The sequence below is a fragment of the Strix uralensis genome, chromosome Z, assembly GCF_047716275.1.
Source record: "Strix uralensis isolate ZFMK-TIS-50842 chromosome Z, bStrUra1, whole genome shotgun sequence".
NCBI lineage: Eukaryota > Metazoa > Chordata > Aves > Strigiformes > Strigidae > Strix > Strix uralensis.
The window spans coordinates 90,570,166-90,596,323 of record NC_134012.1 but is presented as its reverse complement, the minus strand read 5'-3'; the positions used below and the strand labels follow the sequence as shown (position 1 = coordinate 90,596,323).

Below are 26,158 nucleotides of genomic sequence, written 5' to 3'. Positions count from 1 at the left end.
ATCCCCATTCTGTGTAAATAAGTCACCTAAGGAAAACGCCTGTGGCAGAGCCATAGCACTCCCTGGCTCACTGCCTCTCTCCAAGTCCCTGTGTGCATCCATCTCACGCAGGGTCACTGCACACCCAGCCCAGTGACCAGCAGCTGCTTTGCTGGGTTCCCACCTCTCCAGGAAGCTGACAAAGGCCAGAAGCCTCCACGTTCCCTGCTCGCCCCAGCATGGTGATACACCAGCCTAAGGAAGGATGAGTGAAGAGTTGCTCCTTGGCATCAGCAATGCTAGGTCCACCAGTGGGTACAAGAATCAGGCAACCTGCAGGTTACCTGTGGGCTACGTTTTGGGTAAAGGGGAGGTGAGGATGAGTTTGTTGCAAGAACCAAGTGGTGAAACAGCTTCCTGGGGTCTCTGAAAAGAGCCTGGCCAGGAGGTACTTGCCTTCAGGGCTAGATTCATGCCGGGAGCTGGCCCCAGCTGTGACCACACAGGCAGCACTGCCCCAGGGCTGGCGATCAAGCCCTGGAGCTGGGCTGTTGGCACGCTAGAGCCTTTCACACACCAACCCAAAGCAGCTGAGGCACTTTGGAGATCGAGGACAGGTTACAGCTCTTGTACAGAAACAACCAGCGGGGCTGGAGAAACAGCTGTAGGAAAGGAGTGCATCATCTCAGTAGTGCAAGGCAGCCAGAGTAAGCCTGGAAGTCTCACAAATCCATAACAATGCCACAGTGGGCAGCTAAGGAGGCTTCAGGAAGTCACAGCAGTGGTCAACTGTCCCTGTGCCGGCCGGGCTGTCCCTCAATAATTTCTTTCCTAATTGACTACAAATGAAAAACTTTTTACTTAATGGAAAATATAAAGAGATGTTTGTTCCAGAAATCAGATTTAAGCAATATGAGAAATTAGAAACAGAGACTTTATAGGAGGACCTTTTGTGCTGGAATAAGTTTTACTAAATAAATGTCCATAAAACATACTGGAGTCTGCCAAGCTGGAAACCCTCAAAATGCGTGACTACACTGTACCATCCGGTATTACATCACTGGCACATTATAAGAAGCAGAGAGCATGAGATGAAGATAGTAAGAATCAGGTACAAATAACATAAATGTAAGTTTTACCCCACAATAGCTATTTGAACTGTGGAGCTACTTGCCAAGGGATGATAAAGTTTTCATCTGTCAAAGGAGAAACTGAACAAACTCGCAGAAGAGAAATCCATTATTTTGACTAAATATATAGAAACTGTCTCCTTCTCAGTGAGTCCCTGAGCTGAAAATGGTTGAAAACTGGGGAAAAACTACAGAAGAGTATTGAGGAGAGTGACTCTGACTACCCATGAAGATGACATATTGGGACTGGTGGATCATCAGCATCACCCAGCAAGATGTTTCTGGTGTTTTTAGGCAGTGCTTTAGGCTGTGGCTTCGCAGCTTAGTGGACAGGAGGTGCCAGAAGAGCTGAGTTAGTAAGCATTATCATTGCGTAGAGCAGCTGCAGCTTGCTCACCCCAGCCCCCCTGAGTAATCACATCACATGCACGTTTACCTAGGAGAGGGAGGATTCACCAGCAAACAGGCACAGACCATTTCTGTGTATAGGAACCAAAGAACCTGCTCCAGTTAAAGGAGTAAAAACGTCTTTACCCAGTATCACAGTTCCCACACATCCCACAACTGAAGCCCATGTCCACACCAAGCGGTTTCTTCTATTCCTGTTGGTGTCACCTCTGCTGCCCTCATCAAGGTGAAACACAGCGAGCCTCCACTGTTGCAACTTGCAGAGGCTTGACTTTCTTGTGGTTTAAGTCACATACTTTTTGGCAGTGGCTTGCACTGCAGTTCTGTTTTGTTTCATCAAATGACTCGTAAAAATCAAATCATCCTCTTAACAGATGACCTGGGAAACAGCATGGAGATAGGACTACAACACTGGCCCTGCCTGGCCAAATTACAGGGAGGTAGTTAAACACAGGACCTAGACTGATCCCAGGGACCAGCTGCAACAGCAGGTATAAAACGATTTTCAGTTGGCACAATGACAATAGCATTGACAAAGAACAGAAATTACATTGCATAGAAAAGAAACATCTATAACGAGTTGACAAGATGCTTGCAGCCAACCAACTGATACTTTTTGCTTTTCTGGACAGATGCTGCTAGGGAGTAACCCATCCCTTTATCACTTCCATACCAATCTGAGCATAGTTCTGAATATTTTCACAATACATATTACAGGGTATCAGCGACCATAACTCTCAAGCTACAGACATTTGGCAAAACCAAGAAGAATGTAGTTAGCTAAAAAAAGGTTAATGGTATAGAAACTCACTAAACTATGAAGTACAATTCTTAGTTGCATAATGTGGGCCAGCTCAATGTTGTTTTAATCTTAAAATAACAGAGCATCTAAGGTCTTGCATTTTTTTCAGCACCACAGGGAGCTTAGGAGGCTATTTGAACGGTGAGCTAAAATGGAGGGGATAGGTGACAAACAACAGTTTCAACAAATCCAAGACGAAATATTGCCTTTTCTTCCCTCCCCACCAGAATGTGGTATTTTGACAGCTGAATGTGTCTTGCTGTCCCAAGAGATACAAAGATACAGAATGGGACTTGACATCACCAATTGCATCAACAAAAAGCAATAAACAGCTGCACACAAAGTCTGCTGCGGCTATTGCAACCAAAGTGCTCCTTCACTGAAAATAGTGAAACTCATAAGTATAGGCTAAAATCAGTGGAAATGGAGGTTGCAGATTTCAGTCTATTCAGAGAGTCGGTTCTGGATTGCACAGCCTGGTGTGCAAGGTCTGCCCTTGGCAGAGCAGCCTGGCATCCCCCTTCCTCCTGAGGTATTGCAATTTTCCTATTATTTCTCAAAAAAAGCTTAATATAGGCTTTCTCCCTGCAGGAGCGCCCACCCCCCGGCAGCCCACGAGCAGAGCTGCGTGCCTTGCCAGCGGCCCCATGAAGACAGCTTTACTAAGCCTGGAAGAGAAGTTGTTGTGGAGAAATCTACTCCCTTGGAGAAGAGGAGGAATTTGCAGATAACACCAGCAGAGGATATAAACAATGGACACCCAGCAGACTCGCACACACAGAGGGAAATGCACTTACACAATAGAAAAATGTATAAGGCACATTAAAATGCCCACCCAGGTTTGACAACACTGCAGACAGTCTCCTATTCTTTATCCTCTGGAGTCGAATACAAAACAAAGGCCTATTTTTTTAAGATTAAGACCAGAGACAGTGGGATTATATCAAAGATTTGACAAAGTGTATAATGGACAGGCTCAGCATGCAAACGGGTTTGGGTGGGTGCCAAAGGCTCAGGTCACAAAAACTACTTTCCTTCTTCTTTTTTCCTCTTTTAAAGTTTTTATAAATAAGCATTGTTGGGCACAAGCTATTTTTCTTCTTATTTTTAGATACTAAAATGATTTTTAAAACTTGGGAAGTACTTTAGACTCAACTTTTGCATGACAATCAGAAGTTTGAAATTAAATATGCTTTTGATTATAAAAATGATTTATTATTTATTTCAATAATTAATATTTATTTATTTATTTATTTAACTTTTTTATTTAAATGCACTTCTGCTATTTGGGGTTAAGGGAGAATACTTCTTGGTATTAAGTTTAGTGACACAAAGAGTAGCGAGTTCATCCAGCTTCCAGAATGCCTTCTGGCATTAGCATACAATATGCTAAATGTATATATACACACATGTCTTCCCTAAATGCCTATTAGTAACCTTGGTCACTCCTGCAATGAGATATACTTGTTGCTTTGTCACCCCAAAGGTAATGTTCACATTTACACTTAGAATTGGAATTAACCCAGTTGCCTCATGCTGTTCACGTGAGGACTGGGATAAGGAGGGTAGAATTGGACATGCATCATTTAGGGGAAAATTCACAGAACTCCAGGAATTTGTTGTAGCCAGCAAGTTTTTGGTGTGCTCCCTGCAACACTCTGATTGCTCGCAAACAAACAACATTGCCCTTGCAGGTTAGGTTGGAAGTATAGGATTGCTTGTGAACATACTAAAAAAAAAAAAAAAATTAGGGATCCTTTCTGAAGGCACAAACATATGACTCAGTGGGTAAATGGCAGCAATGACACTGTGGGCACGGCCTCCCTGGCAGCCCTGGTACTCTCATGGGATTCCCTGAACCCATTACAGCGTTTCCCCAGCCCTGACACAGGCCACTCCATTAGCCACATTAGGGACCTCTCTGATTTAAAAACAAAATAAAGGAAAATAAAGCAGAAAAAGAAGCCAAACCCAGCAATAAAAAGGCAAGATCCATTCCCTGACCCAGTTCTTGGTTGTCAGCACGAAGCTGCCATGCAGGCAGAGCTGAGGCAGTGCGGTGTGGGGATGGCACCAGGGGATGGGGAGGCATGAGAAACTTGTAGTACCACCAAGTACTCTGTATCAAGAAACTGCAGATGAAACTCTGCTTGAAAACACCAATTTGTACAAGCAGAACAAACACGACATTTCCAATGGGATGCTCATGATGATGCCATCCATGATGGAGTAATCTTTTTTCCTAGCAACAAGTGAGGCCATTCTGCATGTCACGTCAAGCAGGTCCAAGAAGAGCTATAGAGAGGGAAGCGATCTTCAACCACAGTTTCCCTTTTGTCCCCTAAAGCTGCAAGGGTTGACCTGGGGTCACAGGGACGTAGTACCACCTGAGCCAGCAGAACCCCACAGGTTTGACATATCTCCAGAAATCCACAAGCACTGAGCAGAGCTTGCAGTCTCTTCTTATGGTTTTAAGTTTCCTCATTGATCTGGGATGAGAGGGGCTCATTCACACCCTCATAGCAGGAACCAGAAAACCACCTCGACTGCCTCAGAGACAGGGCTCTGGGGTGCTGCAGTGTCCCACAGCTAGGGGGTTGCTTCAGTTTTTGTTTTTGGATTTTGGGTTCATCTTGAATGCCTCTGTGTACAACAGCTTAAAAATAACTAATAACAACAAAAAAACATCTATCCTTCCCTCACCAAGCAGAGCTTTTTCACAGGACAGCCAGGTATCAGCAGCTCAGGTGTTGAGGAAAGCCCTGGACACAAGATTCCCAATGAAACCACAAAGTTGAGCAACTCTGCCATAGCAGCCAAGAGTTCCCATTGATATCTGCACAGGTTGAGAGCACTGTGCTGGCCTTTATCCAGCAAACTTGCCAGCTGTTTGATTCAAAGCTTCCCTCATCCTCCAGGAATCCAGATGCAGCTTTCAGCATGATCCCAGCTCAAATTATTTTTAAAACCCCTATGTGCACTTAAAATGACATGATAATTAAGATTAGAAAACAAGAGTCAATCCAGAATTTGATAATAACACTGAAAGCCTAAGAAAGAAAAATAAGATTGGTTTTAATTGTGCAACCCATCTGTAGGATGAATTTGTTAGAGACAATTTGGATAGGAATCTTTTAAGTAAGCCAAGAAGTTTAGGAGAGATAAAAGGAATGTATTAGTGAATCCAAACTGCTGAAGCAAATTTCAGTGTTTTGCCATTTCTCAGTGTAGCATTTTGGCTCTTCAAATCTTTCATGATTTTTTAAGAGGTATATTTTATTTTCAGTTTACTAGGAAACTAAATCAGACCATCACCTCACTAAGTACATGCGTGTGTTCTCCAAATGCCCGGAAAGATGAAATACTGTAAAACAAGACTACTCTGGAAATTAATAGACACAAGAGCAGCATAAATAACCAGTGATGATAAGACCAGAAAACTGCCATAGGTAGGTCAAAACAAAAATCCATCTATCCCAGCCCTGACTCCAGCAATAGCTTAGGGAAAGAGTATTACAAATGGCCAAGCACTGCATGTTTTTTCTTTTGCATCCCTTTCTTCTTCCAGCAATAAGGAGGTGGCGTCCCATGGAGGTGGCATCCACAATGTGGAGTCTAACAGCTACCACCAGAGCTGTCTTCTGCCATATGAGTGTTTCCAGATGACAAAATGTATAGAATTGGGACACCCCAGCGGGCTCTGACCCTGCCTGATATGCAGTCCCTGGACACTGTGCTCAGGGCCAGCATTGCTCCTCAGGGAGTTGCATCCCTGTCTCCCTAAAGCACCCTAAACTGCCCTTATGGCTGATGGAAAGTCAACCCACACGGTCACCAGTAAACGTGCCGTCTCTGCCTGTTCACGCAGCAAAGCTGACCCTCAGAGGGTCTAGCACCTGGCCAGCTCTTCACTGCTCAGGCAAAGAGTTTGGCTGGGGAACTGACACATCTTTGTGTCCTGGCTCCCATGGTTTTCAAAATGTTCCCCACTCCAGCCCAGGAGAGTCAGACTCCTGTCAATGACTACAGATCCAAAAAAATAAGTAAACAGACTTCATTTGCCTTTGAAAATCTTGGCTTCACCAAAGCCAGTGAGACTAATCTCCTTTTACCACCACACACAACTTCAAATGTCCTGTAGCTTTCTTTGGCATAGGATTTATTCAATATTTGAACTGACCAGGACAATGAGGTAGACAGTATCTTTTTTAAAAGCTCTCAATTATGTAAACACCTCAGCTATTTTTGGTAAATGACAGCTGGTTTAAAAATTGTGAAAAAGAAATCACATAGCAATTATCATTATTATTATAATTATTCACAAAATAATGACATTATTATTTTTTTATTAAACAATGCTGCACTTGGGGGATTACAGGAAAAGGTCAAACAAAGGCTTTGGTGCATTAACAAAGCCACTCTGAAATCTTGGAAAAACCTCAAGTTTCTTAACATGTCATCCAGGATTTGGGACTAAACTGCAGCTGCAAAGGCATGCTGTGTCAGGGAGTAAAGTGCCTCTCATCGGATGCCTCTCCTGAGTTGGGAATTTGTATTTTCTGCTACCACTTCCCCTGGCTCTTACACTTCATACTGTCCTCCTTCTTTACAATGTGTCCCTAGTGGTATAATAGGACTATGTCCCTATTCCTCTCCATCCTTCTTTGGAGGCATGTATCTAAATCATATAATCCTGGCCCACATAGAATAGCTGCAGCATGACAGGGATGAGGGGGACACCCTTGACTCAGAGTGCATTAATTCAGGCTGAGTAAGAAACTTCCCCTCTCTGGGGACTAACGACAGCCCAAGGTGCAGAGGAACAAAGGAGATGGTCCACTGAGACAGAGGACCAGAAGGAGCAACATGTTGCCCTGTCCACGCCACTGCTATTGCTCCTCATCTGCGCCAGGGTGGACCTAGCACAACAAGAGGTGCCCTCTGCAGTACTGTGGCTTTTTCTAAACACCGAATGTTTCTTTGAGCATTTTTTTTTTCCTTTTTTTTAAAGCCCTCAAAAAAATCAAATTGTGTTCTAAATTTTAGCATGCTTAAAGCTGTTGTTAGAAAAGCCTATAACAAGCTGTTCTCTGGCAAATTAACCAACATTCTTTATTTCTCAGTGACGTATCTCATCTTCAGGTCTGGCCATACTTTTTGTTGTTTTCGGATTCAACTTCACAGGATATCCACAGGATAACAAAGAGAACCTGAGTAAGGAGAATTTATGTCCACATGCCATTGACTGCTTCAGGTTCAGGACTCAGACTTCCTTATTTCTAAATTTGTTTTTTTTAAATTTATGACTGAGTTTATATCATACCTTCACAGAAAAACATTTTAGCTGCAGAAATGTAGCAAAATAGTACCCCTCTCCTATAGATTGCAACTTAAAAAATATCTTGGTGTATCCCTGTTTTAAGGAAGGGTGAAACTGTGAAGATGCTAGAAGCAGAACATCTGACATCTGCTGTGACCACTTGGGAAATCTCTCTATGCAAAAGTCTGAGAGCACAGACTGATTTTAAGGAAACTTTCCAGTGTTGAATGATTTGGTGTATACTGAATGAGATTTTTGCTGGCAGAGTTTAGTCACCTAGAGGTCAGGAGACTGGGACAGATACATCAGGAGTCGATATCCTGAAAAACAATCAAAGCAGAGCACTGGCCGTGCACACAGCAGCTCTGAATTGCCAAACCACTGCTGCCAGGGGGTCCTTCTGCCCCAGGCTTTACTAATAAGCTTTTCCTTCCTTGGTCCTAACCACAGGGATAACCATCTCATGGGGATTGCTCTTACCCTTGGAGGTTTCGTACAGAGCTGCAGTCATGTCAGGGGCCCCACGTCTGCGTTGACACCAGCTCTGGTGGTGCAACAGACCCCCAAAGGGGTTGATGGAGACAGACATCTCACAATCTCTCATGTGGAGCCTATGCAATATGAAACGAAAACCTGCAGCCTCTATTAAGCACAGCTCGTTAATTCGCCTCTGTAGCCCACACACCGTCAGCAGAGAGGGGCAGACTGCACTGCTGTGTGAGCATGGACTGGACTGAACACCTCGCTTGGGCTTTTGCTTGGCCTCGACAAGCAATCTTATGAAGCAAAATGAAAAAAATGTTGTCCAGTATTAGCTCTGACAACTCAATCCTGCTCCATTCAGCGCTTCTCCCAGCAGCAGGGTTTGGGTTGGTTTTCTAGACAGCTACATTATTTGGTATCTACTTCGGGCATCACAGAATAAAAAAGAAATAAAATAATAAGAAAAAAATCGGTGGGACATGACTGATCAGTGAAATCAAGCATAGTGGAATTAAGACGTAATTGCAAAGCATTGCTCTAATACCTGTATCAAGGTTTACACACCTCCATTCCCAGGCAGTCCAGTCACTCAGCTGAGCCTAAAGTAGGGTGAGAAACAGTCAGATGGGGAGGTTTAAGCCTCCTTTAAAGGAATTTAGCCATAGAAAACGTGGGAGTCTTTCTCCAGAGATCTGGCCTCCAGCTCCAAACCAGTTCTTGGTGCAGAGGAAACAGCGTTTGCACGGTGCAGCCACCCATTAAAGATTTCAGGGAAAACATGCAAGCCATCAGTATGCATGAGAGCTCCTTTATTTCTTTGTTGTTGTTCAACAGAAAGTACTGTGGAAATTCTGTAACTGAGTTTTAAAGGGGAAAAACAAGGGATAACTGTAGCCAAATGAACCTTGACAAATGTTGTTCCCCAGCACTATTAGATGTGAACAGATTACATATCCGCTTACAGGAACATGCAGGTTTGCTATTACACTTCAGAAGGCATCTCCATTAATAATTTCAAGTATTTGGAAAAGTTCATGCACTCTGGCTGAGGAATTTTTGATTAGGTAAAAGATTTGATTTTTTCCTAAGCCAAGTATTTACATTTGGCAGAGTGACACGCACTCAGTACGATACTGAAGCTGTATTAACCTTCAGGCAATATACCCCCAGTTTTTCCTGCTAGAAACCCTGCTCAGAAAAAAAAAGAACAGGAACATAGAAGAGAAAATGGTATTGTTTTGAGGGAAGAAAATAAAAGTTTCAATGAAGAGGATGAAGCATGTCTCTGTCCCAGCAGAGGAGGTCATAGGGCAACAGGTGGAATGAAAGCCTCCAGCTAAAACCTCTTCAGAGGTTTCTTCAGACAGGTTTAAATCATGCTGCTTTCCATCACGCTGGCCTTTGACTCCTGCTGTTGCCTGCCCCAGGGCACTTGGCCACACAAGCTTTCTGAGGCCAGGTTATGAGAAGTCTAAAGCATCTTGCTGAATGGGGAGTATGGCAGCTGGGTTTTGCGGCAGGGAAGGGCTGATGAACTGTCTGGATGAGAAGTCTGATTAGCAAAACACACATCAAAAAGACAACACAGATCAAGCCACACCAGAAGAGTCTTGTGGAAGAGATACAATTTAAATAAGGAATAGAGCTAAATTAGGCTTTTGGAGAATAATAATGGATCATATGACTTACTGAAGAGTGAAATACTTGTCAAATGTAGCTGGGATTTATTTAATCTTTTGTGATTAAATCCCCTTTATAATTCTAAGCTTTGGAATGACTCCCTCAACACCAAAGCACAAATTAAATCCTCTAAATGGAGTTTAATTATATTTTGATGACTGTCCCCACTCTCGCTAAATGTTGATAAATACTACTAAACCATCACCAAAGCAAAGCCTCTGATTTACTATTATTTTGATGTATTTTCTTTTCATTGAGTACAAAACATCAAAAAACCCCACAGCAGCAAGGATGCTGCACCCAGAACTCTCTTCCAAAGGCAGACTGCAACCTCGACACCGACACCACCAAATACACAGTCCTATGGTAAATCAACAGGAAAAAGAGACTAAAGCTCTGCTGAGGTCAAACACACTGTGCTGTCCTACCACACGAGTTAAAGATCTGGTCTGAACTTCATACCGAGCCTTTCTCTCAACATCATATAAATCCTTGAGAAATTAGTTAAACTTGGGGGTGCAAATATGTCCATCTACCATCACTGAGAAGCACCAAAGAATCACAGCACGTGTGATACTTAAGGTCTCTCTTAGAGCTTTGAACTCCCAAGAAGTCAGTAATCAAGTGCCAATCTTGTCCTCAACTGAAGAAGAAAAAATTCCACTGTTGTTGCTGATAAGTCAACCATACTACTGCTGCCTAATTGCAAGAGTGCTGAAAGCAGATGGGTTTTATTTTTGATTTACATGCGCAACTGCCTTCCTGACCAAATTGTCAAAGCTTAAGATAATTATCTCAGAAGATACTGGATCAATTAACTCATAGACCAAAGACAGGGCACAGATGAGAAAAGTATGTAAGAAAATGGCTTGTAGGCATCCCTGCTGGCTCAGGGGAGGCACTGAATGAGTTGTATTCCTCACTACAGTGTCATTTTACCAAGCATCATCAACATTAGAGGCTAAAAATGTCTTTAAATACGTAATCTGAATTTGCATGAGAAATAACACCCAAGAGATCACACTAGTCTGTGAGGATTTGCCTCCCACTGGAAAAGTATTAGCAGACTGTGTAATGGACATAATCTTATCCAAAAATGGAAAGACTAATATCATTCACATACAGCAACATTTAAAAAAGCAGCACTTCTGACAGGAGGATTATGGATCTATTTGTAGCCTCAATTAATTGTGTGGTATTAGCAAGCCCTTTGGGTAACAATACAGCAGCCGAAAGTTGATGTTGCAGCTTCCAGTGTGACCAAAGACCTCACAAAATAGTTTTTTACCCAGTGTTGGCTAACTTTTTCAGGGCAGGGAGTCCTCTTCAGTTTTCAGTTTGTATACTCATCTACTCTACATTCATTAATGACTACTTCATTTCCTGTGGCTATATTTAAAGCCACAAAGTTCTTGCTCACACAAAAATCTCCTAGTCAAGAACTTAACCCTATTAATTCTGCACTACCAGGAAAGATCACTCCTGCTTATGTCCAAGGAGAGGATGTCCTGGCTTGTTTGGGACACGACCATATTTCCTATCGCACATATCTGTCAGGCAGTCATTTATCACCACAAAACCAAAACCAGATGTTACAAAACACCTGCTATACTTTGCCCAGTAATAAATAATCAAATCACACACCCTTTAAACACCTATATTCAAAATACCATGCAGACCTAAAAATACTGGGCTCCCACCTTAAAAAAAATACAATTCCATAGAAAATCTTATGCATAGCAAAGCGTATTTTTAATCTGGAGAAAATGTGGTTGTATTATTAACACTTGAAGCACACACAACCTATTAGACCTGTACTAGCTCTCAGTCTCGTTTTATTTACAGCCTGGAACAGTGCTTGGCTGTCCGGGGATGTCCTGTGGATGTGCACAGTGCAAGTAGAGAAACAGATTTTTCTCCCCATTTCTGGGCATGGCATCCTATGGAAACAGGAAATTACTCTAAACATTTCTTCACTTTAAAATACTTAGAAATTACATAACTTCAAATTATGATTTTAGAAATAAGTAGCCTGTGCTTTCTTATTGATAAAAGATGAAAAAAATGTGTTTAAGAAGAGGCAAATACAAAATGGTTCAAGGATACTAGTCTTGAGCACAATTTTTTCATCATCTTTAATGATTTTGATGTTCAATGACATTTACCTTTCTACAATTTGGGATGGTTTGGGGTTTTTTTTAGTAACTAATGTTTTTGCAGCATTACTGAAAAGAGATTATATAAAATACAAGGTTTAATGCTAGATATTATATCAGTATTATAAGCAATCATGTAGAAAGAGCTCTGTTAGGATTGGTAAAATGCAGACTGCAGTCTGGTGACTGCAGAAGGATCTATTCACACCTTGTTGAAGATAAAAGTCACTTGTAATTTCTGTGACCTAGTTGATGCTCTATTTCTATCTAATTGATATCCCAACATTTTTCACAGTGCAGATGTAAATTAATAGAAACTTTTGACAGAACTTTTGCATTCTCCATCATAGCTACAGGATCGAGCTCCTGTCTCTCTGATGGCTATGTAGACTCCAGACCTAGAGGGTTCGAAAATGGAAAAATAAGTTCTGTGTTTGTGCTCTATGAGAAGGGGAGAACAGTCAGCTCTGAGAAATTTTAATTCAATGAATTGTGACTTCAACAAAACACATTCCTGTTTTGTGTTATTTGGAGCAGAATTTTCCTTTAGTCAGATTTTAAATGGTTGCCCTCAGGTTCATTCATTATCTCGCTTGTTCTTGATAAATTTGCAGTTTAGGAAATCTCTTCCCAAGTGTGGAACTTTGGAACAATTTCTTCTCTGCTGGCCAGTTATTTTCAGTCCCTAAAAAAGAAGCCAGGCACTCTTCAGAGGTAATTATCTCCTGCTGGGCATCTGCCATTAGAACAGAAATTACAAACCAGCCTCTCAACATTACCTGCAGGCTCCTACGGAAACAAACTAAAAAAAAATCTGTAATATATTCCTTCCCTCTATTGTTTAAAATACATTGTAATAATATGAAGTTGCAATACTGGCATCTGTTTTAACTTCTTTTTTTGGACTCTGTTACCCCAAACTACACCTTTTCTTTGGAGAGGATCTCAGAGATATTGGGGATGTGGTAGCAGCAGAAAAATAATGTGGTTATCACCCATCTGTGGGACGTGCTGTTCTCCCAGGGGATGCGGAAATCTTATTAAGCTGTGTAACGAAAGACACTGTACACGGATATTTGTGACTTCTCCAACTGTGGGGCAATTCACGCTGAGCTGCAGATGCACAGTTAGACTGTGGGTATGGAAAATAGCTTAATGCCACCATCGAGCGGGATGGTTTAACACTTTAGGATACATATCGTTTGAAGACCATGACACTGTTAAATGCAAGCAGAGCCATGAAACCGGCTCTAGCTCACAGCTTATCTCACATTTACTTGATTAAATGGTCATTATGATTTCAAAAAGCCACAGCAGATGAGCCAAGCCACTCTCATGAGGCTACGGGCCATTTACAAGAAATGCGTGTTAGGGACATTTTGAGGAATAAATCATCATCTAAGCAGAGAAAATGTGAGTCATGGGTTTTACTGAGAAAATCACCACCTTCGTAGAGCCCAGCTGAGACACCTGGCTGGCAGGAGGAGAGGGTGGCTTTAAGGCTATTCCCCATGCCTCAAACCACCATGACTGCATAAATTTGACATGCTCTGTGCAGACAAGGCATTTGACTCCTCATCACCCTGGGTTTCATGACAAAGTCATTCAAAACATAAGTGATGCCAACAGGCAGATCTGATGCTTGGCAGAAGGCAACAGATGGAAAGGGTCCCCTTGGTCTGTGAGTATTTGTCTCTGCAAAATCGATGTGTGACTGTTCTTGGATTATGGTCACGTGACATACAGCGTTGTTAAAAACCACCAATAATACAGGTGTTAAAGCTGTTAAAAAATGCACCCCAAAACATATCTTTTCTTAAGTGCGTGATCTGCTGTTTACTAAGTGTTTACTGAAACTGCTGATGTGAATTAAGTGCAAGGTCCCAACCACAGCACACTCCCGGGGCTGAGTGAACAAAGACGGGCAAAGTCAGCCAAAAGAAAAAACAGAACAAAACCAATAAAAACAGCGTTCCTAACCCCTCGGCAAACTCCATCTGCACGCAAACAGAAAGCTGCATAAATCTGTCTCAAAGCCACCTCCTGGACAAGCACCTTCCAACTTGGGTTTCCAGAAAAGGCCTTGTAGACATCCCTGCAGTTTCTGGATCAGCAGAATTTACGTTCACAGATGAACGAAGATACAGCAGTAAGGCATTGCTTGTGAAACATTCCCATATTATAGCAGTATGGATAATAATTTTGGCAGTAGTTACCAACAACTTCCTAAGTATCCCTTTACAGATGAGCACTTTAAAGAAAGAACATGTCCCTATTTACCTTATTAGTTTAAAAAAAGAGAAAAAAAATTATTTTTAATTAACATTAACATGTCTTAAAAATAGTATCTAAACAAGAAGGGGTGAAACAGCACAATGCAAAACTTCTTACAAAGTCAATGAAACTTATCTGCAATTTTCAGTTGTAATTGCACTTTTAGCTTCTCCCCTCTTTTCCCATATTCTTCTTCCAGGATGCAGGCATACTGAAATGGAGTAAGCTGGGAAAAATCCTTAACTTCAACCTTAGCCAAAACCTAAAAATAATAAATCTTTCTGAAAGGAAGCTAAAAAAAAAAAATCATTTCATGTTCTATCTTGAGCCAACAAAGATGTAAAAATAAGATACAACTAGAATGCAGAAATCATTGTGTTTCAACTACAGCAAAACAGGTCTTCCAGGTTTTACAGACTAGCACTAAATATCTGGCCTTCGGTCATCCGAGATATGATTATTTCAACTACATACACTGAAATCTGAATTTTAAAACAATTTTCAAAATGCTGCAGACTTCAAACTGTAATCTCACCTAAAGAAACCTTTGCACACTCATACAAATACGGTGCTATAAATGGTGCCTTAGGGAATGATAAAGAGATTTTATTTATAAATATATAAAATAATATATAAAAAAAGAGATGAATATGTAAGATTATATATGTATTATATAAAGTTTATTATATAAATTTTAAAGATCATCCTACATATTTTAGCATATTTTAATATATTTATGCTAAAAGTAAAGCTCATCTTAGGAGCACTTTGCTAAAACCAAACCTTCTCTGGAGTAATTCATAATGCAAGATTTCATATCTGAATGTGTAAAATCCCACTGAGTACAGTGATACTATCAATATTCCTATCAGTTTCTAAGTAAACTCTATTTGTCCAGACATTTATGGGCACCAGCAATGATGAAAAGCCCATTAAAAAATCCTTTGATCATCCTCTCTAAGCAGAGCTTAAAATCATGCATTACCTACATTTTCAACAATATCTGACATATTTTTAATTTCCTTTCTCTTGATGAACTGCATCAACCATTTGGATTTGTTCAGCTGTTTATACTCCACAAGCATGCTAATCACACAAGTGATAAATGCAATCACTTGGGAATTTTGCATTTTCAATTGACTCTCAATAACTCTTACAATTATAAACATTAGGTCATAGTCCCAGAGTCTCTCTTTAAGGAGGCAATATATCCTGGAACACCATTTTCCTTGTGTGGTCTGAGCTCTGAAACACCACTGGCAAAATGTCAGTGAAAACGCAAGCAATTTAGGTTTTTATCCAACAGTAAACATCACTTTGTTCCTCGAAACAGATCACTGTTTCGGCTTCGTGGGCACTTAACGTAACCTCCTACCCATATCTTCCCCACCCAGGCAGTTTTAACGCCAGTTGATGGGAGACGCTGATATTAGCAGAAGCTGGCTGCTATTATCAGGCACAGATATGGTTCAGACTTGTTGCTTGAGAAATAAAAAATAGTGTCCTCAATGAGATGCATCCAGCCCCCACCACGCACCCTTGCTAACAGCCCACGGCACCTTCCCATGGGAAACATGCAGAAGGATGTAAGGATGACGAGTGGGCTCTGCACACCCAGACCAGAGGTTTTATTTAGGGAGGCTCAGGACAGCTTTCCTCAAAATACAGGTTACTGTGTTCACGGTGTCCTCCTTATAGGATTTACAGCTCCTCTGGCTTCCCCTGAACATGAAACACCAGTTGTGTCCTCAGGGTTTCTGTGGCGCTTCCTTTATTTCACCAGTGCTATGTAACAGAAATTAAAAATACCAGCCCAATTTGGGGAAAAAAACCCACCCCAACTCAACAAATGAACAAATGCAGTATGAGTATCTAAACACCTTCTATGTGGACTAGATTGTGAGATGGTAAAAACTAATCTATATTGGAGCAAAAAGCAATTTTTATACCAGCTAACAATGGAGCGATCTCTTTCCCCCAAAATCCTGCATTGCTTGGGGATTTAAGAAAACGTACCCAGTTTCTATTTCGAGCATAGAGTTTCCTGTGCTGATTTCATTCTGCAGTGTGCATTAAGATCACATTCAAGGCAAGTGAAACAGAGATCCTAAAACCCACTAAAATTACAGCTGTTTCCTCACTTTATCTTTTTTTAAAAATTATAGCAAGCTTACAGCTGTCACAGCTTAAAATACTGTATCACATCTTCCTGTAACCCAGGTATAAATTACAGATATCAGGCATTGTCAGATTCTACAAAGTGCTTCCCAAACTTGATTTTATATTCGTTTTTTCATTTCAGTTGATAGATACGGGCGATCATATATTGCCTCAGAAAACCTTACTTCTGATACTTCTCAAGAGATTAGAGATAATTGTGTTCTTCAAATCTCTCCCATAGTATTTGGTCATTTCAGACTTTTCCAAGTCAATGTTTCTTGAGATCTCCACCCATTTTTGCTAAATTGTACCCCTTCTGGAGATCCCTGCCAAAATAACAGCATGAGATACAGTTATTGGCTTTAGAACTGGAACTGTACTTTCAAATCCTGAACTAGACACAGCTCTTAGCCTGTAACAAGTAATTACATCAAAAACATTTGGCTTATTTCTAGCTTCCTTTGTTAGGTGCCACAAAAACATATACTGGGAAAGAAAATGAAAAAAAAAAAAAAAGTGAAATTGGAGGATGAGACAGGATACAACTGTGGGAAGTGTTTCCAGCCACCTAATCCATCTGAAAAGATGGGCTGGCTCCTCAGTGGCACTGAGGTATCCCCACAAGCTCCAGGGACAGTCCCTGTCAAAACTCAGGTAGTTTAGGCATGGGATTTGCTTTAGTTCAATATTGCATTTGGGAACACACTGACCCACAGCAAGTAACTTCATCATGTCAACATCCTAATTTTTTTGAAAAATAAGCATGCAAACAAAAACACCCCATGAGCTAAAATTCACTAGTTTACTTTTCTGTAAAATGTTTCATCTAGCTCATTTTACCTCCTGGCCTTAGACTTGTTAGGTTGTTAAACTGACAAGAGTATTACATTTCACTTGAAAATTTCATCAGGATCTGGAAAAAGTTGTTGGTACTGTTTACTTGTTTTTTTTCCATTCTGTTTGTTTTATATATGAAGTTACAGAACTGTTACAGCACATGCCTAAACCAAGTAGCCATGCAACTGCATTACTCTAAAATTATTTTCCAGTACCCCTGAGCCCACCTCGCAGTTAGTCACCAACTTGTGTTGTGGCTATTTCTAAAGAGGTGTTCATGACCGTATCTAGGACTAAATGTGTCAGTAACTCTCATATATTTGGCAAGCTTGGGCTTCTTCCCATTAAGCATTCAGAATGCCTTTGGAGATGGTCTGCTGCTGTGACTCATGATTGAGCTGTCCTTCACTCATGTCTCAAGGACTTGAAAAATAATAAAAAGGGCAGAATCTGCCTCAAAACCTCTGCTGTTTGTGGTAATGACCCTTAAATACAGAAGGTCGGGAGGAAACAGCTCTGAATATTGGGTTGGAAGTTAAGTGCGTGTTTGCCTTGACTTCATCCTGTAAATCCTCATTCCATAGTAAGATCCTACTCATGGTAATAATCATCTAGGTTGAGCATTTCTACACATGGCAGAAATTACAGGCACAGCCTCTTTTTTTCTGGCCATTGAGTCACTTCAGACTTGGTAGAAATTACTTTTTCAAAGACTCTTCTGTTCTTATTGGCTAAGAAATACATGGAGGAGTTCCACGAAGCAGAGAGCTCATTCTAATAATGCTAATTATCCTGTTTCGAATCCCTGTTTACAGTAGTATAGAAAGGATGTATTTTGTCTTCTCGTGGCCTTAAGCAAACTCGAGGTCTGACCTTGCAGCCTCTGGAACACAGTCACGTCTGTTGGGGAGATAATATCGCTCATGTCGCTGCTGTATCAGCTTTCTGCTGGCATCAGTTCAGTTCTTCTTATAAGCAACAATCTCCCTTTTCTCAGCCCTCAGCTCATTTGAAGATTTTATTGGTGCAACTGCTGCCTTCTCAGTTACTCCAACTTTAAGGGTCACCGAAGAGTCAACCTCCAGGTCAAGTCTTTGCTCTGTTACTATTCACTAACAAGCATCTGTGAAAGTCACCTAAACAAGACAACTCACCTCTTCACTCTCCTAACGAAAGAAAGCAAAGCCAAGATATCCCAACCTGCATACCAGCAGCCTCTGGATTAGATTTAAGCAGGCAGCATGCATGCAAAAAGTTCTCTTTTTACATGTGTCTTGAGACATCTAATCCCAAAACCACCACTTGGATCAATTTCATAAAGAGCAAAAGTTCTGTTTTTTGAACAACACCATCAGCTATTCCCCAAAACTGTATCCCTGGAGATACTACATGATTGATGCTCAGATCTGTGGATCAGGTACTGAGAAAAGCATACTCAAACATTTTTCTCCACCCTCAGAAATGACTACAATAAAATACTGTTAACTAATTAAAAACCTAATTTTTCAAGAATTCATGCACGTTCCTGCCATTAAAGCTTTAACTCAATTTCAACTTCTAAATCATTCTGTACAAGAGACTTATCATGATTTAGGTCCATGAAAGAGACTCTGACATTTAAAAAGCCCTACATTATCCTGCTAGGATTCAGAAGGAAAAGTCAACATTCAGGGCTAGACAAAGCATGCTCTGCTCTAAGCGTAGATTAGTAAGTTCCTTGGGAAGACCTTCAATTTAAACACAATTCTGTTTTATAGCAAGTATCTTCTATATTTCCTTGTTTTGTTTGTTTCCAGGGATATTTGTTCCCTGTTAACAATGACAAAGGAGACATTCATAAAGAGACAGCACCATCACAGGATGTTGAGTACAGCTATGGAAGTCATTCAGACAAGAGATAAGATTTCCCACGTTCACCTCTTTCAATAACAAAGCTAAAAGCCCAGCCAAAATGCCAGAGAGGAAGGAGCACCTGATTCTAGGGCACCAGGCCATGATTTCTAAGACGGAGGATTTCCAGCCTGCAGAAGTCACCAGTGGTAAAACCAGAGGCACTAGTGCAAGTGTGAAGGTTAGAGCTGGTGTCCCTAACACCCCAAACACCTCCAGGCTGGAGTAACCGTGACCACAACATGGGGACTGCTGGTTTGTCAGACATGAGGTTGACACTAGCACTTCCCGCGTGACCTGGGAATACACTGGCTCAGCTTAGCCAACTAGAAAGTTGGTTACATGACATATGTAACACCGTTTCCCGCAGCATTCTCCTGGCAAAACTGGCTGCTCATGGCTTGGATGGGCACACGCTTCGCTGGATAAAAAACTGGCTGGATGGCCGGGCCCAAAGAGTTGTGGTGAACGGAGTTAAATCCGGTTGGCGGCCGGTCACGAGTGGTGTCCCCCAGGGCTCGGTTTTGGGGCCACTCCTGTTTAACATCTTTATTGATGTTCTAGACGAGGGGATCGAGTGCACCCTCAGTAAGTTTGCAGATGACACCAAGTTGGGTGGGAGTGTTGATCTGCTCGAGGGTAGGGAGGCTCTGCAGAGAGACCTGGACAGGCTGGAGCGATGGGCTGAGGCCAACTGTAGGAGTTTCAATAAGGCCAAATGCCGGGTGCTGCACTTGGGCCACAACAACCCCCAGCAGCGCTACAGGCTTGGGGAGGAGTGGCTGGAGAGCTGCCAGTCAGAGAGGGACCTGGGGGTGTTGATTGACAGCCGGCTGAATATGAGCCAGCAGTGTGCCCAGGTGGCCAAGAAGGCCAATGGCATCCTGGCCTGTATCAGAAATAGCGTGGCCAGCAGGGACAGGGAAGTGATCTTACCCCTGTACTCGGCACTGGTGAGGCTGCACCTCGATTCCTGTGTTCAGTTTTGGGCCCCTCACTACAAAAAGGACATTGAATTACTCGAGCGTGTCCAGAGAAGGGCAACGAAGCCGGTGAAGGGTCCGGAGCACGTGTCGTACGGGGAGCGGCTGAGGGAACTGGGGTTGTTTAGTCTGGAGAAGAGGAGGCTGAGGGGAGACCTCATCGCCCTCTACAACTCCCTGAAAGGAGGGTGCAGAGAGCTGGGGATGAGTCTCTTTAACCAAGTAACAAGCGATAGGACAAGAGGGAAGGGCCACAAGTTGTACCAGGGAAGGTTTAGACTGGGTATTAGGAAGCATTTCTTTACAGAACGGGTTGTTAGGCATTGGAATGGGCTGCCCAGGGAGGTGGTGGAGTCCCCATCCCTGGGGGTGTTTAAGAGTCGGGTCGACTTAGCGCTGAGGGATATGGTGGAGTTGGGAACTGTTAATGTTGTGTTGATGGTTGGACTGGATGATCTTCAAGGTCTGTTCCAACCTAGATAATTCTGTGATTCTGTAAGGAAGAAAATTACTCCGCATGCAGTTTTGCAAGCTAGTGAGCGCGTCTGAGCTACGCAGCAGAGGGAAGACAACTTTGCCAAGTTACGACCTTGCATATAGATGCCTGCAAGGCCTCATCACCATGTCCAGACTTCCCAGTGCAAACTAGTTCCAAATCCAGAAGCTGATTTTCACATGAATATGGCACTATGCCTAACAAGACCAATGTCTTAAAGCTTGGTACTCAACATCACTCAAATAGCTATATAACTTTTAAATTAGGACCAGCTTGTACCTTTCCAAGAGGGATGTTGCTTCTTTCCATCTCTAAACCACTTCCCTCTTCCCATCACATGGGTTGTCCCTGTTTCTGAAAGCTCTGTCATAGGTGTGACTCCTTATCCTTGCAAGTTAACAACTAGAATTGCACAGGCTATTCCAGCTGAGGTCTTGCCAAGGGTTTGCACAGTAGTATTAAAAGTTTCTACCACTACTGAAAACACTTCACTGCATATGCTGTGACACCACACTTGCCTTTCTCATTTCCAGTTCCAGGCTGTCCCGTAACCAGACCTTTCCTCTTGTGCCTTGGCCAGCTGATGAGCCTCTCCAGCACCATAGAGACAATTGCCCCAGTACTTCCACAGGGCCAGATAAATTTATTTTACCTACAACAAGCTGCCTCTTTAAATGATACATGGAACAGCAAAGGGTTTAGGCAATCCCTGTTACGGATCAATTCCTGCCAAGTTTTGGCCACTATTTATTTTCTCTTATTCCCAAACATCTAAGTACCAGAGGTGATGATCCACCAAGCAAGAGTGTTAGAAAAGCACAAACATTCCAGCAATTGCATATATCCCTCTAGGAAAACACTGGAGAAAGTCTGACTAGAGTGAACATCTCTAAAGCAGACAGAAAAAGCAGTTTTCTCCCCTGAGATGCACACCCCTTGGCTCTTCTCAGACTGCTGAACAAAGGGCATTTCAGAGCACCTCCTCACAGTTCTGGATGCCCCAGGGGAAACCCTGCCTCAGTTTCTCTCTGAATTCTAGCAAGAAGCCCAGAGTTTTCAAAGACATAATTTTCCCCTTATTTAATTAACAAGGTTTTGCCTCTTTCCCACCGTGGCAGATGGGGTTTCGGGGATGCTCATCCTGCATCTCTGCATTTCCAACTCCACACACCCCAGAATGAAAATGGTCCAGGATTAACTTTCTGTTCAAAATCTGTGCATCTTTGCATTTGTGATCAGATCCATGTCTTTAATTTCCTCTCAGACTCACCCCCATGGTACCATGTCACACAGCACACTGCTAGGGACTGTGGTGAGGACAGAGTAATCCCGCCATGTCCTGGTGCTGGCAGAGGCTTGTCCCTTCTGGGCATATCCAATTCCTGCTTTGGCAGACTTACACATTCTCCCCAGACTCCTGGTAAGGCTGAAGTGTTTTCCATCTCTCTGCTTACTTGCAGCACTGTTTAACAAAGCTAAAATATTTGCAAGCAAATAAAAAAGAAAACTTTGAGGCAACTTTGCAGCTATCTGTACAGAACTGTGTGAGTTAAAGTCATACATCTAGGAAGGAAAAAATGGAGCCCCATAATCAAAACCACTGCTGAGACTCTTGGATAATCAAGAAGGGGAAAGAGAGAGTATGTTCTGCCTTGGCATTTGGAAGCAGTGCACATAACCTTAAAATTAAGCGTCTTTTCTGCTCTCTGCAGTTCAGGAATGTGATAAATGTAGGAGAATTCAGAGAAGAACTAGGAGAGTGCTCTGAGGGTGAGGAAATACAGAGCATCATCCTACCTGGCTTGTCAAAGATATTGAACACAGACTTGATCATATTTTAAAATTAGATTTGTAATCTGTTTTTTTAAAATTATTTTTCATGTCAGTAAGTTACAAAGTGCTAGCATATACAGGAATTAACCATCCTTACTAATCTTTTATTCCATACACCTTTACTTGAGCACAGGTCCTCAGATAATACGTAGGCATTCGACTCCTACCAAAACTGATGGAGTGAAGCATCTGAATGGATATCCCTTGGGGCATCACAGGGCTGAGAATAAACTTATGCTGATCTTGACAAGACAGGACTATAAATACAAAGGCCTGCTTATACTTTCTAGTGAAGATACACCAGTCCATTGACAATTTCCAACATTTTTAAAAATGACACATCTTTATTTACAAGCAGCCCAGAACTGCTGACTATCCAAACTATGCAAGAAACAAGCTTTGGTTTGTTGGTTTTTGTTGGTTGGTGGGTTGGCTTTTTTTTTTTTTAAATTCTGTATTACCCACAACCAAAAATAACTTTAAAAATCTATGGTGAGACAGAAAAGTGCTAAAAAACCCAGAACTTAAATGCTTATAGGCAACAACTGCTGAGTTAGACAATTTCTTGTAAAATACAATCAAATTACGTCATCCTGAAGGGAACTGGGAGACATTTCAGAAAGCTGAATTCCAGGGGCTGAATCTCATTTTCACCATCACTTAAAGCAGCATAAATCTAGAGAAGCTCAATCAAAGCCAATGGAGCTACATCCAATTTGCACTGGTGCTACAAAACAGGTTTTGACTCTGTTTTGTTCAGACACTAGAAAACAAACACGGGGTATTCCTGCTGTCTTGGATGAGACAGTAATTTATATAGCATTTTTATGTGTATATGCTGTCATATCTGCACCTAAACCTCTTCCAACGGAATTCATGCCCTGACATTACAGACAGCTAAGACAATGCCAGAACCTTCCTAACTTCAACAGCTGAGGTGCTAAGTTTATAAATAACTTCCTTTTGATTTTCAGCTATATGCTATAAAAGGAAAAATTAAGGGCTCCAAGGCTAATCCTCCATTTAAACACTGACTTTACAAAGGGAATGACTGACAATCCAACTGTAACATATGAACTACCTTGGAGCATTTAACACAAAGGTACATTGTGGAAAACTTACTTTTTAAGATGGACATAAAAAAAAATATTTGTAAACAGAAACAATAATGGCTTACTATAAACCATGCAAGCAAAAAGCAGTAGGTGTCTGTGCCTCTCAAAGTCTTTTAAAATAGTGCATCTAGTCTGAGTGAAGCAGGCAAATAAGCTGCCATGCTCTATGTGTCTTGTCACTTTTACAGCTGCTACCAAATAATAAAAAAAATTCTTTCATTTACTTGTAAAACTCATACTTCAGTAAGAAGGGTACAAAAAAATTATTCTCTCCAAGAAACTAACAGTTACACTTCATAAAGATATCACGAAAGGTTTCAGGGAGTCTTCTGAATGGGGAATGTCTTCCTGCTATGGGGCAAAAAGTGGAAAAGTATCTTCAAAAAACTTCATTTTGTCTCCAGTAACAAAGAAAAGCTTGAACTTATGTAAAGCCAGCAGTTTAGCCATTTCTGTATTTATCAAGAACCTGCTCCTCCAAAGAAGCCTTCCTCAAAAACAGATTTTTTCATGTTATATAAATGGGCTTAGGAACTACAGTTTTAAGGAACAAAGTAGCTTTTCATTCAGATATTGATACCCAGCTGTAGAACATCCATTTGACACTTGACTTCCAAACACAAATTTTGGAAGCCTCTGGTTTTCTCTGCCATTATCACCAGGCAGCTTGGGATGATGTAAGGATTCATGGTCCAAGTCTTCTCCACAGCATCCCTGTTTAGCTAACAGGGCAATCAGGGACAGTAGCATTTGATTAGACCCACTTCTGAAACTCATGTTCTCAAGCATTTCCCACATCCCACCAATCGCATGCCTTGGGAGTGAGACATTACATGGACTTCTCAAGTTCTCCAATGTTGCTCTGCAGTTTTTTTCCATGTGCATCCCACTGTAGCAAGCAGGATATTGAATCTTTTGAAACAGTTAATTTCTCACAACTGAGACTGGATTTCAGTAATAAACACTTGCTGTAATTTTTCATCCTCTGGGCCATTATATTTCCAAGAAGCAAGGTCAAGATGCCATTTAATAAAATGATTGTTATATTTGTTTGGTTCTTTCATCTAAAAGAGAAGCCCTACAGAGAAAAGCAACAAGTTGGACAATATGGAATACAGCCAGGGTCTTCAGCCCTAATACACAGTTAAGCAGAATCTGAACACAGGAAAGTTTCTTCTCTATTTCATCCTGAAAATATATTTGTCCTGCATTAAATCTTTGTCAACTCCTTAAGGAAAATTTCTTGGAACAATTTTCTTTTCATTGGAACAACTTATAACTGTAATGGCTGTAAGGTCAATGAAAATGTCTGAAGACTCTTCTTCCTGGTACTTAAAAATATCCAGCAGCCCATATTGCAAACAAGGATGTGTAAATAAATATATATGTACATGTTAGCCATTCTTACTCCTGACTACTTGTTTTCTGCAGTTCTTTTCACTCCACCACAGCTATTTTCACTGGAGATGTTCCAGTGATGTACCATTAGCTTACTCCCACTGTGGAAATATTCTGGATATTTTTGCAACATAAGAAAACATCACAAAAGTCTAATTTGTCTCTCAGTGGATATGAAAAAATATATTTTAAAAAAGGACCATTTTTTCTTATCTCAAACAGTAGCATTTTGTTGAACTGGAATGAGAGCAAATCACCATAAGTAAACAAACTCTAACAAGTTCTTTGAAGATTCAATTTATGGTGGTCTTCTTTGCTATAACAGGAACATTACATCTTCAGTGTAAGCTATCAAGTTCTTTTTTCTGTGAGGCATAAATTAGGCTTTTTTCTCAATTTTATAGCTGGAGAAGTAGCTAATAATGACATCCCATAGTAAACCTTAGTGGGTAACTGAAGGCAGAATTTCGCATGATTTGGCTGCTTGAGGAGCACAGAAATTTAGCCCAGGATCTAGAACTACAACTCAACTCCTGGCAAGTCTATCCTAAGCTTAAACAACGTCCTCCCAGGATCAGAGTGCTCCCACTGATGTAAATTTGGAGGGGCACCGTCAAGGAGCCTTCCAGGCCCACTCAGTAAAACTGCAACTCAAATATGGGTCAGTGAGAGGACCACAAACAGCACAAACAAGACTCCAGCCAATAAATTCTGCTTGAAAAGTCAAGCAGAGAACTTGCTTCGTTGGTAAAATGCATTCAATCTGCTTTAACAACTTTTTGCGTTCTTTTTTTTTCATGGAATCCAAAGAAGAATTATCAAGAAGAATTCCCAAGCTGACGCACTTTGGTATGGAGGCAGGGCAGTCAGTAGAGCTATGGAAATGCAACCCTCTGCAAATCTTTTCATACAGCATCTTTGATGTCTGTGCAGGGGACCAAGAGCCATTCTTTAACACAGGTGAGCTTCTAAGAATAATCAAGAAGGGACCAGTCTTACAAACACATTTGTGCATGACAAGTAGTTTTCTTGAGCTTCGGTGCCACACAGATAAATTTCTGCAGGAAAAGGACCTAATTTAAGATCAGATACAAGGAGAAGATTTGAATGCACTCTGAATCTACTTTGAACTCAGAGATGCCAGGAACACAGGTCTGTCTTCATAAAACTTCTGTGGGTAAAGCTCTTCACTGAGGTTGGATCACACTGAACTT

The 26,158-nt window shown here is 41.4% G+C and overlaps 1 protein-coding gene across 1 annotated transcript in view; it reads right to left on the bottom strand.

Moving 5' to 3' along the window:
- The window catches only part of CCBE1 (collagen and calcium binding EGF domains 1), a 102,170-nt gene that overhangs the window by 64,807 nt on the left and 11,205 nt on the right, over nucleotides 1-26,158 (bottom strand). The gene's annotated exons all lie outside the window — the stretch shown is intronic.